Source organism: Bidens hawaiensis, unplaced genomic scaffold (assembly GCF_021521415.1).
Source record: "Bidens hawaiensis isolate Kalapana, Puna unplaced genomic scaffold, B.hawaiensis_p1.1 tig00006395_1, whole genome shotgun sequence".
NCBI lineage: Eukaryota > Viridiplantae > Streptophyta > Magnoliopsida > Asterales > Asteraceae > Bidens > Bidens hawaiensis.
The window spans coordinates 552,230-566,591 of record NW_027491433.1 but is presented as its reverse complement, the minus strand read 5'-3'; positions in this window follow the sequence as shown (position 1 = coordinate 566,591).

The following is a 14,362-nucleotide window of genomic DNA, read 5'->3' as shown; positions in this document are numbered from 1 at the left end:
AATAATAATAATAATAATAATAATAATAACGATAATCACGTTAATAAACAACCATAATAAAATGACAATAAGATTAATAACCTCATCGAGACCCAAGATCCGTCTTATTATTTTTTATATTTAACTAACTTTATCGTTAACAACTAGGATTAATTGTCGGAAAATCTCGGGAAGCTTGATTGTTTTCCATCCTAGCCTTTTCTTTTGTTATCTCGTCCTCGTTTATCGCTCATTAAAGGTAAGTAAATTCACATCCCCCTTTTTACCATTTTATGTTTGGGGGCGTTATGCGTTCACAATTAAATTATAGTTTTCACTACGATTCCACTATATGCGTAATTGAAATTGCTCGATTAGTTGATATGTGAAAATGTGACTATGTGTTTACTTTATGTTGGTTGGTATCCTCATCCTCATTATTATGATCATACGCCGTCAAATTAGTTCGTTATCAATATGATTCGAGTGAAAAGACAACTTTTATTTATTGTTGACTAGTTGTAGTAATTTATGATTATTGCATAGAATTGTCATTTTAATATTATACATACTCAAAACTGTGGTTTACTTACTCAACTTTACGTTGACAAAATATATATTTTCACGCATGGCGCTGGTAGCTTTATCGGATGAATCAAGTATGGAAGTTAGATGAGACCTTAGGTTGCTTGATGATTGAAGAAAATTTTATTTTAAGTTATTTATGTTTTAAATATTTAATTGTAACGGTATTTCATTTGAAACGGTGTTTGTGCTTTTGAATTTGATATATGAATGAATAATTTAGATATTGACACGTGTTTTGCACTTAGTGTCTTCTGAGCTATGATACAATCAATTAGCCCACCAACAAAATCTGGTATGCCGCTATCTTCCTTATTTGAAATCACCGTCGATTCACCGTCTTCCTCTCCTGACAGATCGGGTAACAATTAAACCGACAAGCTATGATGGTACCTTGCAAGCTCCATCGTCTTTGTTTGAGATCTAGATCATGGTGTTTTGAGAGAGATATAGAGATTGAATTTTAGAGAGAGAGAGAGAGAGTGTGTGTGTGTGTGTGTTCGTTTGATAATGTTGAAGATAAATATTGTTGTTCTATATTACACCACATAAAACTGAACTACCCAAAATATCCCTCATAGTTATATATCTAGCATGGTCAATTGAGGTTCTGATAGTTAGAGTTTATAGGAATTTGGAGCTGGTTATGGTTTGTGTTTAAAATAAAGTGTTTTCGTCTTCTAAACAAGTTACACACCAGCCCAGTTGGTTGGTGCACCATTGTTAAACATTGTGAACCGGCATGGGGCGCGGGTTCCAGTTTCCCAGGCCCGGTTTTTAACTTTTTATTTTATTTTATTTATATGTTTTTGTTTTAAGTTATTTAAATTATAATATATGAAAAACTAGTATTATTTTTAACTCGTTTACTGAACCGAACACCATAAGCTCTCAAAATAAATTTTCTTATTAACATTTTCTGTGTGTGTATATATATAATTTATATTTGTCAGGCCCCTCAATTTCAGCTGGATCTTAATCAATTATGTCATAACTCACACAGATTAACGTGTTGACAAGAGAGTTAATGACGGGTTGCTATATTTAGAAAGATATCCGTTTGTTAAAGGCGGAATCAATAACAAACCTATGGTTGCAATGAATAATCAAAGGTAGAAAGCACACACAGGATTCACTCAAAAGATTTCAATCTATATAATTTTCATCATACAAAGTGGATAATCGATTTAGGGTTTTTAGGAATCCTAGGACAGCCGTCACTTTCAAGAAATATTCTTTCTTATCCAAAAAGTGTAAAGGCTCAAAAATCCTTGTCCGCTCTCTCTCACTCTTTGGCGGCTTACCTAAACATTCTATTTATAGGCCTGCCAACCTAGGACAGCTGTCATTCCTTCTAGAAACCCTAAATACAATCATACATATTCAAAATAAACTAAGTGTAAAGCAAGTCTTCCGGGTAGGCTTTGCATCAATCTTGTCTTTCCGAGTATGCTCGGCCATCATTCATAACTTGGTAACATGGAAGTGTGCTCGGGATCAGTTTCCGGGTAGACTTTACTTGAAGAGTATTTTACCAAGTAAAATACTCACCGAGTAGACTTCAGTCTTCTTGACTTTGCCAGACTTTTCCCGAAAACTCCTTACGAGCAACCTTGTTCTTCAATGATCCATTTCAGCTCTTTGCTATAAAATAACTTATTAGCAAAGTGTACTCGGGAGTACTGTTCCTTGCTCGAGCTGAACCTTTCCCGATATTACTTAGACATATTCCTTTAGATTATCAAGCATACTTGGATCATACTTATTAATGAATACCTTTCCCGGTCTTCCAATCACTTGGCTTCTTAGACTTGGTCAACCAAACCTTACTCGGAAAAGTAATATACTTGACTCTGAAGAACAGACTTGCTTGATAAAGTGAACCTTGCCCGAATTTACATAAACTAGTGTACCTTACCCGACAATGCACTAATTTGCAAACCCTGCTCGAATATCCACTAAAGAAGACTACTTGAAGTAAACCTTGCCCGGTAGGTAAAATATCGTACCCGGCTAAGTAAAAGCTTGCTCGGATGTCTAAGGTGTGCTCGGATCCATTACTTAGCAAATTCAAAGGAGGTTGAGAAGATTCCAATCTTCCATGTACTTTTTTTAGGTCAAATTTTTGACTCAACAATCTCCCCCTTAGGTCAATTTCTTGACCCAACAATCTCCCCCTAGATTGGAACACCTCACCTGACCCAAAACATTTCTATGGTTACTTACACTTAGCAAAAATACACATCAAATCAAAAATCAAAATTACATATTCATATAACATAAGCAAATTACATAATCAGAAAGTTGTCCGAAGACATTACAAAACAAAGCCTATTATATTAATCTTATCTTCTTCTTGCATCATGAATGGCTTGTCTTCTATTGATTAGCTCTGAAGCAGCTTTCATCTTGAAGATATTAAGGGCTTGGTAATGAGTGTGACTTTCTGGTAAAGCCAAGTCCCTTATATCCATGAGATCTTCACTGTGCAGATATGTCAAATCTTCATCTTCCTTGATGATCCCCAATATCTTTCCATCTGAGTTTCTCAGTAAGAAGTGATCGGCATTCTCTTTGTATTCAATATCAGCAATTATGCCATTCTTCTGTACTGTGTAGTTGGGGCGTCTCATCCTTCTTCTCATACTTATGCAAGCATTCATGTTGGATAATGGATTCTGATCTCGGACATTCATTTGATAGAGTCTCTCGGCTATGTCCATTCTTCTCAACTTCGAAATCCTTCTTGATTTGTGAGACTGAATCAATCTCCAGCTCCTCTTTTCTTTTAAGAATTGGAATCCTTTATCAGCTTCTTCATGCAAGTACTTTGATAGATCATTCATTTGTCTACCTGCAGATCTGTTCCTGTTTCTATAGTCATTCAAATGGAGAGTGGCTATCCTTCTCAACTGTTCTTCATTAAACTCACGGAAGTCACTTCTAACCACAATCTCTCTTAATAATCTGCTCTCCATAGTCACCTTGAGGGTATCAGTGACAGAATCATAGTACAGTTCTCTTGGTAGATCCACATTAGAATGTGGTCTTGTTCTTTGTTGTGCTGAACTGCTTGATTCAACTCTTCCTCCTTGACCTCTTCCATATCTTGGAAATCTTCTGTGAATTGGAGGTCTAAAAGGAATGGATTTCTTGGGCTTTTGAGGTCCCAAGTTGAAGACTTTTACATAAACAGCTTCAACCATCTCAGTAGGAAGATTAGCTAATTCAACAACATCATGTCCAGCTGCTTTAAGTTCTCTTAACATATTTTCCATTCCAGGAGTTCTTGCCAATCCAGCAGGTACAAACCTACCATCAGCGTAGTATCTTGGGTTCTCTCCTTCTCTTAAAGCTTTTTCCCACTCAACCTTTTGAAGGTAGAAAAGTGTCTTTAAATCCTCTTTCTCCAAGACATTGAAGTCTGCTTCAGTCATTCCTCTCTTATTTATCATTATGTTTCTCAGGATGTTTATCATTTCTTCATTTTCTCAAGGCAGAAATGGTTCATCTTCAGGCTCAGGTTTCACATCTTCTTGAGGAATAGGGATTTCAACATATTTGACTTGTTCTTTTTCTTTCTCCCTTATAGTCTGAATTATTCTTTTCTTAGCAGGGGGTTCATCAGTTGCTTCAGCCTGCTTTGAGCTCTCAGCTTGGACCCTTTTTGATTTATCTTTTCTTTTCAGCCTGTTATATTGGTCCACCACTGATTCTCTGGATAAATTCTCTACAATTTCAGGCTTCATACCCCTTTCCAATAAATAACCACACATGCCTCCAAACATTTTCTTCAATTCCTCCATCTTTTCAAGTTCTTCATTTTCATTTACAGCTTTCTTAATCACTTCTTCTCTTTCACTGTTATAGAGATCTTGGAGTTGATCAAAAGTAAAATGAGACAAATCTTTTTCAGAGTAGTTGTGCCTTCTTAGATAATCTCTGTATTTCTTGGCATCTCTACTCTTTTGTTCCATAAGCCTTTTGGCTTCCAACATACTCAGCTCAATGTTTGCCCTATGCACATCAGTCATTTCCACCTGTGGGGACACAACATTGGTAGCTGCACCAACTTTCCCTTCATCATTCTCAGGATCATCATTATTATCATCATCAGAATTTTCAGAGTCATCCTCACCTTCAGATAGATCATTCGTTGCATCAATCTGTGGTTCATCAGAAGGCGGGTTCTCAGGAATTGGTACATTTGGCACTCCTTGCACATGTTCATCTGGCCTTAAAGTCTGCAAAGGAATTGCCCTTATAGGACTTGCTTCATCATCAGGTGTTTCAACAAAATACTGGTTTTTATCATCCCACTTCCCCCTCTTAGCATCTTTTTCATTTTCAGTCTGCTCATAAGTCCTTTTTCTCCTCATATAGGTTTTGGCAAACCTGTTGACTTTTTCAGTAAATTCTTCATGGAGTTTTGAAAGTCTTTCTCTCTTCTGGTCAAGTGTTTCATGAGGCTTAGGCATATTTACCCTTTCTGACCAGCTATCAGTGGGATTCTTCTTCATATCTTCCTTTACTTGCTCTGCCCATTTCTTGGCAGCCATTGAAGCAATGGACTCACCAATCTCTTCTTCAATCATGACATAAGTATTCAAGTTGGCTGGTTCAGCAGTTTCATTTGTTTGACTTTGTGGTTGAAACATGCTAACCACCATAGCTAAGGAATTATCAACTTCCTCAGCTCTATTCATCTTAATCAACTCCTCTATCACCTCTTGATCAGCCACATCATCAAGTATTTCTTTTGCTATGTTGGCTTCATTGATCAAGATCTCCTGCTCTGCCATTTCTTCATGAGTTAAGGATTGGGCTATTTTCTCCCTTTCCATTGACTCTTTGATAATTCTTTCTTGTTCTTTTAAGGCAGCAGCAGCATCATCATCTCTGAATAAAACATCCTTTTCAGGATATGCCTTAAGAGGCTCTTCTTCTGTAACTTTGGCCTTTCCCTTTTCCATCCTCTTCTTTAAGTTTTCTTCACTTTCAGAAGGAAAGTCATCAATTTCCTTTTCAAGGGCTTCCAGTTCTGAATCATGCTCTACCCTCTTGGAACTTTCTTCTTGGTCAGTTTCTGGTTCAGTGTATATAAGTTCCTCAGTAGCAACATTTTCATCAATGAATTCTTCACTTTGTGGATCAGTGACATCAGTCAGTACATCAGTAGCTAAGGAACTAGTATCTTTCTCAGTTCTCCTCTCCTCACTGTTCTCCTCTCCATCACCATACACATTCATAATCATATTCAATGCATTCACATTCTCACCTTCTACACCTGAGACAGATGGCATAGATTCATTCTCCCCCTGTTTTGGGGCAGCTGAGGTCTTCTCAACCTCCTGCTCCAGGGATTGAATTTTCATTTTAGCTTCTACCAGCCTTTGCAACAATATCATATTCTCCTGTGTTATTTCCTCATTCCTTCTTCTCAACTCATCATTTTCTTTCATTAGGGTCAGAAGGTCAGTTTCAGTGTGTGGTGATGTAGGTGGTGTTGTGAAGAATTGTTCATAATCAGGTTGTTCTGTGGTGTGAGTTTGGAAAGTGGATGGTTGTGGTGATTGTATATGAGGTGGGCTAGAAATAATTGGTTCAATTTGAATTGGGCTATTTGTTGGTGGTGTTTGTGGTGTTGGTGATGTGTGGGTTGATGTTTCAGGTTGGCTAAAGGTTAAGGTTTGAGGTGGTGTGTGAGTAATTTGATGTGGTGGAGTTTGTGGTGGTGACGGTGGTGGTGTAGGAATATGTTGTTCAATTGCTCAAGTTGCTCCCCCTGATCAGGTACAACAACTTCCATAGCTATCTTAGCTCCTCCTTCATCTCCATCATCTCCATCATTTTCATCATCAGAACTTCCATCATTATCTCCTCCTTCCTCCTCTGAGCTTAACTCAGGCACAGGCATTACATCCAAGTCATGGTCTAGAAGCCATGGCAGAATCTCAAATGGTACATCAGTATTGAATCGGTTGGCCACCCCCGGATTCTTAATTCTTTTGTAAGTGTCAGGGTTTTGGAGTAGGTGAGTGATACCAATGGTTGGTAGATCTTGCAATTCTCTGTTGAATATTATCTGTAAGAACCTTGGATACTGCAAAAATCTATTCTTCTCAGCCTTGTTCAAGTTTGATACCAAACCATTAAAGATCATTTTTGAAAAATTAAAGGGCGGATCATACATAATCCCTACAGTGGCATTTGCTAGATCATGACTTATCAATGTCCATGATCCTTTTCTAGGAGCAAACCCCTGTATCACATGATGAATGAGGAATCTGTACATCATTGGAAACATCCCCTTTTGAAACTGTCCATCATGCACAGTTCCCTGATAACCCATTGTTTCTTCAAATATTCTCATAGGTGTGCAGTTTTGAAGTCTATATGGTTATGATCATCATCATTTAACCTCAAACATCTTCTAATCATCCCTTCTGTCACATGTATTTCCTGACCAGCAACAGATGCTTCAATTCTTTTCCCATTGATGTCTTCTACAAGTTCTGCTGTTCTCCAGAAATCAAGTGAGTGATTTCTGTAGATGACAGGATTTTCAGTAAGAGCAAAGTTGACATTTGATCGAGCCATCCATCTGATCATTGGTGCCACAGGCTCATTGTCATGTGTGACTTGCAGAAGTTCACACATATTATGTTTCTTTTCAAAGAAATACTTTGGCTGTTCTTCTTCTGCCATATCTGAATCACATAATCAAACATATTCAAAGTGAAATTAGTCATAAAGTTCAGTACTTTAGATAATTTCAAGTTATAAAAATGAAGAAGAAAGAAAAGAGAGAAAATTATCAAGAACCTGTTCTTCGACAAATTTATAACCTACACATAAACAGAGTATTAGTAATCAGATACATAATCAAAGCCCATTATAGTCTAATCGTGATCGGAAAACACATTATTAATGCTTACCGAGTCGGAATTAGAGGGCTGATAAAAGTTAGGGTTAGGAATAATAGAATGGGATAAGTCGGTTTGGGTTTCTTTGAGAGTAAGGATTTGCAGTGGAAGGAGAGAGAGGGAAATAATGTTGAAAAATTTGCCTAACTCCCTCTTATATACTTTTTGAAAGTGGGTTTTAAATGCTTTTTGTCATTTTGTGAGTTATTAGCTGTCAACCAGTAACATTATCCACTTGATATATTAAAAACATTTAATTTCATTTAAGTTCATAAGACCTTCCTCGAAAGATTAATATATCCAAAGTCTACTCGGTATACTACCACTTACAAACCTTACCTTGTCAAACTTTGCTTGGAAAATTTTCATTTTTGTATATACAAAGTTTGCCCGAATTCTTCTATTTATAAACCTTGCTCGATCAAGCTAATTAATTTAAAGTTAAGACATAATGAAGAAAGCTTACCCGAAATGCTAGATTTCTTGAGAAATTAATCACAAGACAAATAATCAAGTATAAACATCAAATGAACATCCTTACTAGGAATCAATTAAGATCCCCATATAGATTTCTCAATTTCAAATTAAAACTTATCTAGCATAAACCCTAATAAGAATCATAATCAATTTTATCATACTAACTAACAAATTCAATCAAGCATACTTGAAAAACATAGTGTGCCCGAGCAACCATTCATGAGAATAGTGTGCCCGAACACCTTCTAATGCAAAGTATACCCGAATAACCTTCATATAGTACAAAGTGTGCCCGGAAAAGGATTTCTAGCAGACAGTGTACTCGGAAAGTTAAGTTTTGAAATTACCAAGTATATTAAGGGAACAAAAGTGTACCCGAAATATAAAGTGTGCTCGGAAAACAAAGTTTGCCCGAAAACACACTTTTCAGGCCCCTCGATTTCAGCCGGATCTTAATCAATCATGTCATAACTCACACAGATTAATGTGTTGACAAGAGAGTTAATGACGGGTTGCTATATTTAGAAAGATATCCGTTTGTTAAAGGCGGAATCAATAACAAACCTACGGTTGCAATGAATAATCAAAGGTAGAAAGCACACACATGATTCACTCAAAAGATTTCCATCTATATAATTTTCATCATACAAAGTGGATAATCGATTTAGGGTTTTTAGGAATCCTAGGACAGCCGTCACTTTCAAGAAATATTCTTTATTATCCGAAAAGTGTAAAGGCTCAAAAATCCGTGTCCGCTCTCTCGCACTCTTTGGCGACTTACCCTAGACATTCTATTTATAGGCATGCCAACCTAGGACAGCTGTCATTCCTTCTAGAAACCCTAAATACAATCATACATATTCAAATTACATATTCAAAATAAACTAAGTGTAAAGCAAGTCTTCCGGGTAGGCTTTGCATCAATCTTGTCTTTCCGAGTATGCTCGGCCATCCTTCATAACTTGGTAACATGGAAGTGTGCTCGGGATCAGTTTCCGGGTAGACTTTACTTGAAGAGTATTTTACCAAGTAAAATACTCACCGAGTAGACTTCAGTCTTCTTGACTTCGCCAGACTTTGCCCGACAACTCCTTACGAGAAACCTTGTTCTTCAATGATCCATTTAAGCTCTTTGCTATAAAATAACTTATTAGCAAAGTGTACTCGGGAGTACTGTTCCTTGCTCGAGCTGAACCTTTCCCGATATTACTTAGAGATATTCCTTTAGATTATCAAGCATACTTGGATCATACTTATTAATGAATACCTTGCCTGGCCTTCCTATCACTTGGCTTCTTGGACTTGTTCAACCAAACCTTACTCGGAAGAGTAATATACTTGGCTCTGCAGAACAGACTTGCTTGATAAAGTGAACCTTGCCCGGATTTACATAAACTAGTGTACCTTACCCGGCAATGCACTAATTTGCAAACCCTGCTCGGATATCCACTAAAGAAGACTACTTGAGGTAAACCTTGCCCGGTAGGCAAAATATCGTACCCGGCTAAGTAAAAGCTTGCTCGGATGTCTAAGGTGTGCTCAGATCCATTACTTAGCAAATTCAGAGGAGGTTGAGAAGATTCCAATCTTCCATGTACTTCTTTTAGGTCAAATTTTTGACTCAACAATCTCCCCCTTAGGTCAATTTCTTGACCCAACAATATTTACAAATCTACATATTCTTTTTTGATTTAACTTAATATAATTTTAAAGATAATTAAACGCAAAAATTGTTTTACTCGTTAACAAACCGATCATCACTAAGCTTTTCATATCAAGTTTTCATTTAACTTGTGAGATTATATATATATATATATATATATATTATTTAGAATGTTATTGTTTTAAATATCTTAAAAGTTATTTAAATCATTCACGCCTTTAACTTTTATAAATCAATATATGGTACATTTAATGCCTTAACAATCCCAAATCCATTATAAACTCATGATATTGTGTCTTGTTCGTTTATGTCGTTAGATTTTTCTTATTTTAATTATAACCTTAAAGTAGGGCCTATGGTCGAGACTCCTTGTGGGACTAACTAACCATTCGCTTTAACTAACGTTACGTCACCCTCTGCCTTATTTTTATGTTGTTTATTGGTTGTGAATTCGTCCAAGTAGACATGTCCGTAATCTAGTGCCATGATCGAAAAGACACATATACTTGTTTATACTAATTGATGTTATTCACATGCACAAGGAAATGTTTATTTCTCAATATTATTATGTTTATACTTAACCATGGTGACTCGCTCAACATGTGTTGTTGACAAATTGTTTTTACACATACTGCAGGTTGTTATATGAAGTTATTTGAAATGAAGGCATAGACTTGGACTTTAGGCTAATAAGTATAAAGTTTAAATGTTATATTAATTTCTTCTTCATTTGAATTATTTGTGTACGATTGTTGTGAAAAAATAAATTTAGATATTGACACTTATTATATTATTTTTAGTGTCTTTGAACTATAATACAAATATCGTTGTGCCCCGGCATGTTCCAAAGTTAAGTTGGGGTGTGATATTAAACTTGCCTGACCTCCAATCGAGTTTTAGTAGGTGAGGTTTGTTCAACCCAGTAGTACTACTTCAATTTACCTGTGATCCAATCATAACGGTTCAAGGTATGTAAGAACTTTAAGTGATATGAGGGTATCTAGTATACACTTGTGATACATAAGAAACTATATGAATCCAAACAAGTCATTGTGTTTTCCTCCAGAAAACCAGTATATAAGTATGTTCATGTTTTCTCCTCAAAAACAAGTATAGGCAAATGTTTAGTGTTTTCAATCTAGAACACAAGTAAGGAAAATGTTTTGTGTTTTCCATCCAAAAAGCAAGTATACGAAAAATAATTTTGTGTTTCTCTACAGAAAAGAAGTACACGGACACGTTCGTGCCTATTTTCATCATTTGAAAATTAATTATCGGTCTTCGGGTCAACCGAAACATTAGATTAGGGTTCATGAAATCATCTTCACTTGACATTGAACCTGAGAGCAACATGGTTGCTACAACATACATGGTCACTAGTACAGAAAATTACCATTTTGAAACAGTTAAATAGCGTAAACACAACGGTTTCAAAATCATTATAAACGTAGCGTTGCAAAATATAATTAAAACAGTTTCAACACCGGTGTATATCTTAGAAGATATTAGAACGGGTTGTAACCGGTATATATTACATTATAACAACGTGCTGGTAACCGTTATAAAGCTTTATTTACAATGGGCTCTTAACCATTGTAAAGAACATAATACAACGTGATGTTAACCGATGATATTAAAGTATTCATAACAAATAAACAATCGTGCAATGAAGTAATTACAATGGGCTACAAACCGGTGTTCTTCATAAATACAACGATTAACAAACCGATACCATGTATCTTAATTGTACATATATGTATAAAAATAACATTTATATATACATATATGCAAAACCGATATGTTTTTTATGAGACCGATATGCTTGATAAATGTTTGTTTGTTTTTTTTACTTTTTTATTTCGCATTTGTTTTGGGTTAATAATTTTTTTATCTTTTCTTGAAGGGTTTTTTTGTGGTCCAAAATTGTTCTCAAAGTTCTCAATTTTCAAATGGTTCTCACACGATCCCAAATATATATATATATATACGTACATACTCATCTTAGAAATATCCTAAGTACATGTTCGAGCGGATGGTATTATTCACGAGTAGATGGAAGTGTTCTCAAGTGGATTGTCGTGTGTTTAATAATTGTTCTCGAGTTAAACAGTTCTTAATGAATAGATGTGTCAATGTGTTTATCTGTTGAAGTATTGTATTCATGAGAATATGTTAAGTCTTTTATAAACAAGTGCTTGATTGTGTTGGGTCCCGATTGGCTCACTTAGGCTCACAATAATCAGTATCGTAACCAACAAAAATGTATGACAAGACGGTTACAAAAGTACTACTTTTGTGAAAGAAGGATGAATATCAAAGGCGGAATCAATGGCACTCAAATGATTGCTTATACGGACAGAAAAATAACAAACTCACAAATTAACTCAAAAGATTTCCATATATATTGTGAAGAATACGACGAAAATCGATTAGGGTTTCTAGGTGGTATGTTTGTATTTGTGGCAGCATTTCCGTACAAAGATATTCTTTTCAGGAGGGAGACAGCCGTCAAATCACAATATTCGCTCAGTGTCCTCTCATAGGCGTACCCTAAAGTTTCCTTAAATAGGCACACCTGACATCCTTCTAGAAAGCCTAATGATTGATAATAAACATATTCAAACGTATTACAAAAATTACTAAGTGTAAACAGGTCTTCGAGTAAGCTTGGAAGCTTTTGTCATTGTCGAGGAGACCTGGTAACCATTAAGTGTGCTTGGAACAGTTCTCCGAGTAAGCTTTACTTAGAATATTTTCCTATGAAAATATTCTTCAAGCAGACTTTAATCTTCTGATTTATAGCCAACTTTGCTCAATATATATCCTACGAGCAAACTTGTTCTTCTTGAATCCCTTCAATCGTTTGTTACTTAAGTTATTTGAACAAGTTAAGTGTGTTGGTGACACTGTAGCTTGCTCAAGGTTGAACTTTGCTTGTTGGAAGTCCTTGGTAATTTCATCAGTAAACTTCTTTCAAGTATGTCGGGACCACTGTTTATTGAACCTTGCTCGATCCACCAATATTCTTGGTTTTAGCTTGGTTAACTCAAGAGTTTGCTCTGAAACAAACTTTGCTCGACTTGAAGAACAACCTTGCTTCACGAAGTGTAGTTTGCTTGAACTAATACTTATAAGACTTCTAAAAGATAACTTTGCTCGGAAAGCAACTTACCTTGCTTGAATAAGTTTGGGCTTGCTCGAAGGCCTAAGTTTGCTCGGTTTCCGTACTTAGCTATTTTCTGAGGAGGTTGAGAAGATTCCAATCTTCCTTTGTCAGAATCTTATCCCAACAATCTCCCCCTCGTTTGGAACAACCTCAGCTGTACAAAAACACCTATTGATTACATACACTTTTCAAATTACACATTAAATTTTCAAAAGAAAAATTACATTATTTGAAGGAAAAATTACATGGTAAAAATTATGTCTCATGGACATTACAAAATAAATTTAACAGAAAAGAAAAGTAGGATCTTTATATCCTTGAGCTTCCAGCATCTTTTCTCTTGTCAAATACTACTGCAGCAGCATTCTCTTTAAACAAATAGATATCCATGTGGTGTGGATATCGAGAAGGCAGATTCCATCTGATTATCTCATCTAGATCCTCCACGTGAAGAAACTCTAAGTCAGTTTCGTTTTCAATAATCCCAAGGCCAGTCCATCAGAATTTCTTAAGAATAAATATTGGTATTTCGGTTCAAATACTATCTCAGAATTCCTGCCACTTTTCTGGACCTCATAGTTTAGCATGGTCATCTACTGCCTCATACTTATACACTCTTTCATGTTAGCAAGAGGATTTGAATATCTGGTTGTCTGTTTGTACAAAGCCTCAATCATCATTATATCATTCATTTTCCTCTGCCTTTTGGTTCTTTCAAAGTTTGAGAGTTCCGGGTTCCTCTTTTTGTTTAATAAAGGAAATCCCTTCCTAGATTGTTCTTTCAAACATCTAGAAAGTTCATTCATTTGTTGTCCGGAAAACCTCTGTCTATGTTGATAGTCATATAAATTCATCCTTTCCATTTCCTCCAATTGTTCCTCTTGTACTCCTGAAAATCATCATTGAAAATATTGTTCTTTAAAGCACCACTGGACATTATTACTTTCAGAGTTTTCGTTCTTGCATCAGAGTATAACTTGTTTGGTAGGTCCACATCAGTTGGTAGCATTTGTTGTCTCTGAAGTGTAGATCTTGTTGTTGGTATTGGGACACTTACTGTGGAGACCCTTGGAGTATATTTCTTTTTAGGTACAGGTCTTCTCACATGCCCAGTTTGTTCATAAAGATTCACAATCTAATCATTTGTCATCATCACCAAAGTAAGATAATCCCCCTTTCCTTTGCTATAGTTGTAATCATCTCCATAAATTCTTTATCAAATGGCTCAGATGGGGTAGATCTCTGTGTCTGAATAGGTTCCCCACTTGGTCCACACTGAAAGGACAACAATCTTCTTTGTTCTTCCTCTAACTTCTCCCAGTTTTCTTTCAATTGAGCTTTCCCAAGATTATCAAATACATTCTCTGTCATGCCCTTGCTCATCATTAAACCCTTCAAAGTTTTGATTCTGTTTTCATCTTCCTAGGGTAGCAAGTTCACTTTGTCAACCGGTTCTTCCTTTACTAGAATCAAATGAGGAGTCTGAGTTGGTTTTGACTTGCTTTCCTTCTTCTCATTATATTTGCCAAGCTCAGACTCATAAAGTTTTAATTTTTCTTTGGAGAT